At 43.1% G+C, this 7,310-nt stretch overlaps 1 pseudogene; it reads left to right on the top strand.

The window, feature by feature from the left end:
• Positions 1–4,044: 4,044 nt before the first annotated feature.
• LOC143331884 (Ig lambda-2 chain C region pseudogene) lies at positions 4,045–7,310 on the top strand (annotated as a pseudogene).

The raw sequence follows: 7,310 nt of genomic DNA, 5'->3' as shown, positions 1-7,310 counted from the left end.
AGGGGCTGGCCCAAGCCCAGGACAGGAGCTCTGTGTGTGTGTGTTGGGGTCGGGAGCAGGAGGAACACACCTGCTGCTCTCATCAATATGACTTTTAACGTTTGCAGAGGAAACTAAAGCTTTGTGTGACAGAGAACAACACTGCTGTAAAGTGTTGGACAACAACAACTTAGAGAGAAATGTGTGTAGCTCAGCAGCTGGATGTGAGTGTGCTTCATAACTGTCATGTTGATGGTTGATGTTTGTGCTAATAAAGCTTGAAGTGATCAACAACTTGATGAAGTGTTTGGTCTTTTATCTCCTGAAGAGCAGCAAGAAATTAGATGCTTTTATAACTTCAGCTGATTCCCTCTTGGACCTGTCCCCCCTGGCCTGACCGTCTGCTCAAATGATTGGATCTCTGGCATTTGTCTGTGTTACTCTGTTGGAAAGATCATTAAACTCATTAAACTCTTCATCATCTCCCACCTCTTTCTCTGAGTCACAGTGTTTGGGTCTGTTTCTTGACAAAAACCTCATAAATTCAGTGATTGTACAGGTTCAACAAACAAAATGCAACATGTGCGTCTCTGAGCTTTAGTGGTGATGTTCAGCTGATTTTTGTACCTTTGGATGGAGCCAGGCTCGATGGTTACCAAGACTCCAGTCATCACACAAAGCTAAGCTAAAAGGCCACTGGCTGTAGTCTCATGTTCAATGGTCAGAGATGACAGTGGCATCAGTCAGCAAAAATATGAACCTCTGACAAAGATAAATGTGTTTGTTCAAAGGAATAAATGACATGTTCAGAGTTATGTGGATTGCGGTGTCAGTGTGAAGTGACGGAAAAGCAAATGATACTAATGTGTGGAAAATAAACATGAGATGTTGGTGATTATAAAAATGTTAGTTTTACAGTTGTTGACATGAAACAAAAATGAAAGTATGTAAAAATATAAAACACACAAATGTATGAGTGTGAATGTGTAGTTTGTGCTTGGTGAGGTTACTGTCAGCTCTGTGTTCAGTGGTCTGTGTCAGAGTCTCTTCCTCTTCAGCAGCTGCAGTCGGTTCCTGCTGTAACAGCTCAGTGTCTCTGCAGTCTGACTGAGGGAGGTTTTTGTACAGCTACAAATCACTGTGTGAACACCCAAGCACTGTTTATTTGATGGAGACTCTGACAGTAATAAACTGCTGCATCTTCAGTCTGAAATCCACTGATGGTCAAAGTGAAGTCGGAGCTGCTTCCACTGCCACTAAACCGAGCTGGTATTCCTGATTCTCGTGTGCTTACATATTTTATTAGGAGCTTTGGAGGCTGTCCAGATTTATGTTGATACCAGAACATAGCCTCATCTCCATCATTGTATGTGTAAACAGGTTTGCTGGTTTTACAGGCGACAGTGACAGTGGATCCTGCAGTCGATGTCACTACTGGAGGCTGAGTCACAGTCACCTGACCGCTGCATCCTGCAGACAAAAACAAATCATTCATTGATCAGCAGAAAGAAATGAGAGAAAAGGCAGCACATCATGTTTGAAATGTTGCTGAGAGAATGAACCTGTGAAACAGCAGCAGGCCAGCGTCCAGATGAGGATGGTGATGAGAGTCATGGTGCTCGTGCTTTCTGCTGTGTTGACTGACAGATGTGAGTCCTGCAGTGTTGAACTCACAGGACTATAAACCTTCTCAGTTCACTGGAGGATCAGCTGACCATGCAAAGCCTCCTCTCTATGGAAATCATCTCTCTGCTCTCAGAACACTTTGAATGTTGGTGTTAGAGCAGATTTTTCATGCTGCTGAATGAAAAACTTTTCATGTTCATACTGTTGAATGTTGCTCTCAGTGGATATTTTCTGAACGCAGTTATTTTCTTGAAAAGATTAAATTTAATTCTGCATATTCAACTTAAGGCGGCATTTTGTAAAATGATGGTTTCAGAGGTGTTGTTATGCTTATTTTAGTTTTTTTTGTTTTTTTTTTAACCTCGGGACAGAGCCAGACTAGTTGTTTACCTCTGCTTCCAGTCTCAAGGCATTTTTAAGCACCAAGAAGCCTGAAATGCTAAGCTAATACAAAGTTAAGCTAACAGGCCACGGGCTGTAGCTTCATATTTAACAGACTGTGGTGATCCACAGTTTTCCCTCCTTTTTCCCTTCCATGTTCTGTGTTTGTCCTCTCCCTCTGTCTCCTGTCTGTCTGTCTGTCTGGTGTGAGTGTGTTTCCCTGCAGGGTGTGGCTGACAGGTTGGGCTCGGCCTCCTCCTCCCCTGAACGCAGCTGCACTCAATCATTCAATCAAGACTCACCTGCTGTCACAGTGAATAAACACCAGCTCTCCACTTGCTGAATTGTCTGTTAATCCATGTGGTAATGACTGAGACTCCTGACGATACACCAAATTATATTTCTGTTTTCTTCCCCTGCCTGCTTTCCCATGTTCTCAGGTGTGTTGTCCTCACTTGTCTCCTTAATGGAAATGCAAGTGATACTGATGTACAGTCAAGCCCACAATTATTCATACCCTTCTCAGTAATCAATGGAAAAGCCTTTATTGGCTATTCCAGAAATCAGAGGCTGTGACGAAGGCCTCGTCGCATGACAAAGGTGGCACATGGTGAAGCTAACACTCAGGCTTTCATACATCCCTGGTTCAGAAAACACATAGTTCCCCGCTGTTTCTGTGGTGAGTGCACACACCACATGGGCCTAAAGGTATTAACATCATATACACATTTCCTACAAAAGTATAAAAGAATTACACTACACATCAGCTTAGTTATCTTCAGTTTCTTTATTCAATCATAGGTTACCAGTGCTGCTGCTGCCATGCTGGTGCTCTCTTCCTCTGTGCCTGGGGTTGGAACCACAGCAGCTGAAGCAGCCGCCTTATGTGGTGGGGAAATGGTGCTGGCCATACCATGTTCCTCTGAGTGGAGGGGAGATTTGGGGTCAGAAGGAATATCAAGTTGTGTTGTGGTCAAATAGAGTCAGGGACAATGAGAATTTTTTTTGGCTGTGATGATTTGGGTGTTGGTATTGTGTTAGTGGGGTTAAGGTGGAACCTGTTTATGAATGTGTGGTGGCCAGAAACAGCAGTTTTGGGTGCTAATTGGAAATTGTTTGGGCTTGGGGAGGGGCTTAGTCCTTTTAATGCTCTGACCAACAAAGCACTCGAGGGAGAGGTGATGGGATGCCACACAGTGAACTGTGAAGGGTGCTGCGGTGCCACACGGGTCACTTTTTCTTGTATTTTTTTCCACTGTAAATAAAAGCACGGCTCTTCAGTCCTTGTGACTCCAGCCATCCTTTTTGTGTAATCTAAGAATCCCACATTATGTGACAGACGCTTCCTACAATTGCTGACCAGCTTGTTGCATGTCTCCACTGGTATTTTTGCCCATTCATCTTTAGTGATGAGCTCCATCTCTTTCAGGTTGGAGGGTCTCCTTGCCATCACCCTGATCTTTAGCTCCCTGCACAGATTCTCAATTGGGTTCAAGTCAGGACTCTGGCTGGGCCACTGCAACACGTTAATGGTTTTGTCAGCTAACCATTTCCTCAACACTTTTGCTGTGTGTTTTGGCTCGTTGTCGTGCTGAAATGTCCACAGGTGCCCAAGGCCAAGCTTCTCTGCAGACTGCCTGATGTTGTTGTTGAGATTCTTGATGTATTGCTCTTTTTTCATGGTGCCATTTACTTTGATTAGTTTCCCTGGTCCATTGACTGAAAAACACCCCCAAAGCATTCGGTTCCCACCACCATGTTTGACAGTGGGGATGGTGTTCTTGGGGTTGAAGGCTTCTCCTTTTTTGACGCCAAATGAAGGATACATCATTGCGGCCAAACAATTCAACTTTTGTTTCATCTGACCATAAAACAGAAGACCAGAAGTCTTCTTCATTGTCCAGATGAGCATTTGCAAAGGCCAAGCGGCCTTTTCTGTGCGTTATCTGGAGGAGTGGCGTCCCCCTTGGTCTGCGTCCGTGGAACCCAGCAGTGTGCAGTGTCCGTTGGGCTGTCTGCCTTGAGAAGTTGCCACCAGCAGAGCCCATATTCACCAGGATGGCCTTGGTGGTGATCCTTGGATCCTTTTTCACCTCTATCACTATCCTCCTGGCCAGCACAGGTGTCACTTTGGGCTTCGAACCACATCCTCAGAGATTTTTCACAGTGTGGAACAACATGTATTTTTTAATAATACTTTGCACTGCAGCCACTGGAACCTGAAAACATTTAGATATGGCCTTATAGCCCTTTCCTGACTTGTGAGCAGCCACACTGCGCAGCCGCAGGTCCTCAGTGAGCTCCATTGTCTCAGCCATGACTGTCCACAAACCAACTGCACAGAGCTGCTGTTTCTCACCTTTTGAGTGTATTAAAACAGCTGTTCCCAATGAATCAGGGTAATTCGGAGAGTTTAGAACAGCTTGGACTATGTGGAATGGTATAGAACTTTGGATTATCCCATAGACTGGGACAGTTTACAAAGGGTATGAAAAATTTGGAAATGCCACTTTTTGTTCAAATGTAAATAAAAGTTAAGAAATATTTTTTGCCACGATGATGCCTCTTGTACATCGTCTTACGATCTTCTGGGAGACGCCTGTGTCATTTCAATCAAGAAAAACTTGCTGGTTGAATAAAAGTAACTTTAAGTCAAAGCAACATAACATACATGAGATGTTGGTTATAAAAACGATAGTATCACAGTTTTTGAAAAAGGAAAAATGTACGAGTGTGAATGTGTAGTTTGTGCTTGGTGAGGTTACTGTCAGCTCTGTGTTCAGTGGTCTGTGTCAGAGTCTCTTCCTCTTCAGCAGCTGCAGTCGGTTCCTGCTGTAACAGCTCAGTGTCTCTGCAGTCTGACTGAGGGAGGTTTTTGTACAGCTACAAATCACTGTGTGAACAGAGGAGCACTGTTTATAAAGTGGAAACTCTGACAGTAATAAACTGCTGCGTCTTCAGTCTGAACTCCACTGATGGTCAAAGTGAAGTCAGAGCTGCTTCCACTGCCACTAAACCGAGCTGGTGTTCCTGAATGTCGTGTGCTTGCATATTTTATTAGGAGCTTTGGAGGCTGTCCAGATTTATGTTGATACCAGAACAGAAAGTCTCCATCACTGTTGCTAAAAACAGGTTCACTGGTTTTACAGGTGACAGTGACAGTGGATCCTGCAGTCGATGTCACTACTGGAGGCTGAGTCACAGTCACCTGACCGCTGCATCCTGCAGACAAAAACAAATCATTCATTGATCAGCGGAAAGAAATGAGAGAAAAGGCAGCACATCATGTTTGAAATGTTGCTGAGAGAATGAACCTGTGAAACAGCAGCAGGCCAGCGTCCAGATGAGGATGGTGATGAGAGTCATGGTGCTCGTGCTTTCTGCTGTGTTGACTGACAGATGTGAGTCCTGCAGTGTTGAACTCACAGGACTATAAACCTTCTCAGTTCACTGGAGGATCAGCTGACCATGCAAAGCCTCCTCTCTATGGAAATCATCTCTCTGCTCTCAACACACTCAAGGCAACGTGGGACACAAAATCAGGAGAAATACTGTTTGGATTGACACCATCTATGATCTTAATGGAACACAAGGAAATATTTATATTACAAGTGCAGTTGAGGATTTAAGGAGAAGTTTGTGTCCACTGTGGTTGGTATGATGTGTCTGTTTGTCTGCCTTTCATTTACTGACAGGGTTCACTGCAGATAAATAATGTAATTCACTTCTGCTTATTGTGAGTTTGGAAATTATTATTATTAAAAAGCATCATGTTCATTCAACCAAGTATCACCTGATAGAAAACTGTGAAAAAAAATGACTTTATTACAAGAAGACTGTCGTCGTTTGTCTGTCTGGTGCAGAAAACTAAAGAAAAATGAAAGAAATAAGCTTCATTTATACAATAATTTCAATCGAGATCACTTAAAATGCTTTGCAGATTCAGAAACATGTCATTTTATTTTCATCAGAGACTTTTTTCAGTGTATAGATGCTTGCTGACAGTGCAGGAGGTTTTTGTACGGCCACTTCATCAGTTTGTATCACTGTGGTTGACTTTTGGTGGAGGAACCAAACTCATCATTGACTGTAAGTATCACAGATTTATCATTTCTACAACATGAAAGATCAAACTTAATTGTGTAGATTGAGCTAATTATATAAGAAATTACTGAATGAGTTTGAAATGTGTATATTTATTGTTATTTATCAAACTTGTTTGAAATCGCAAGTTGGCTTTCATTGTGCAAAGATTCACTTTATTATTGTGTTTCTGATAATATTAAGGTTAAAAAAATGCCAAATAAGTTACATTTTGTCATATTTTATTTTCAATTGACTTTTAATTAGACAAAATGTGCTTGTGGAATTGGTCTGAGGAAAAGTTTAATGCTAAAAAATGACACCAAATTTCTTATTTTTTACATTCAAACTGTTATTAAAATGAAATGAAATCTGTCTATAAAACAAATAAGTCACTTTATATCTACAAGCAGTCCAGCTGTAGTTTGTGTTCACAGTTCGTTAGTTTAAAGTGGTGAAAAGGAAGTGAAACAGACAGATGACAAAGTCTTTAACTGGATACAGACATTACATTTTGAAAAACAAGAAAATCATTGAAGGCATGAATTATTTACTGTCAAACATTATAAATTAGACATGAAGATTAAATTTCATGATCATTATTCTCAATATTTCTTTATATTTACTCTTGTGTTGCATATGATTGTCTAATTCTGAGTGATTTGTGATGAGTGCCTCAGTCGAAGATTCATGAGTTTAAATGTCAGAATGAGATCAAGTTTGAGCATTTAGTTTTATTTGTTAGCGCCTCATTTGGTCCCATCTGTCACCTCCTCTCCTCTGTCTGATCACAGTATGGTGCACACAGCTCATCCACAGTCGTGTTAACCTCTGTCATGTGTGGTCAGTGTGTCGTGTTCAGCTGTGTGTCCTACAGTGGGAGTTAATCTGCTCCTGGTGTGTCTCTGCTCTCCCCTCCAGCTGGCTCCACGGTCAGGCCCTCGGTCTCTCTGCTTCCCCCCTCCTCTGAGCAGCTCTCCGGGGGCTCGGCCACGCTGGCCTGCCTGCTGAGCGGCTACTCTCCTGAGGGAGCCGTGGTGAGCTGGGAGGTGGACGGCACGCAGGTGACAGAGGGGGTCCTGAGCAGCTCCGAGGAGGAGAAGAGCGGACGCTACAGCAGCAGCAGCACCCTGAGCCTGAGCAAGGAGCGCTGGATGCAAGGAGAGCTGTACTCCTGCAAGGTCCTCCATAAGGGCCACAGCCAGACCCAGTCCCTCCACAGGAGCCAGTGTCAGGCCTAG

This window comes from Chaetodon auriga, chromosome 14 (assembly GCF_051107435.1).
Source record: "Chaetodon auriga isolate fChaAug3 chromosome 14, fChaAug3.hap1, whole genome shotgun sequence".
In the NCBI taxonomy this organism is placed as follows: Eukaryota; Metazoa; Chordata; class Actinopteri; order Chaetodontiformes; family Chaetodontidae; genus Chaetodon; species Chaetodon auriga.
The sequence above is the reverse complement of the archived record's forward strand: the minus strand, read 5'-3'. Positions and strand labels throughout refer to the sequence as shown.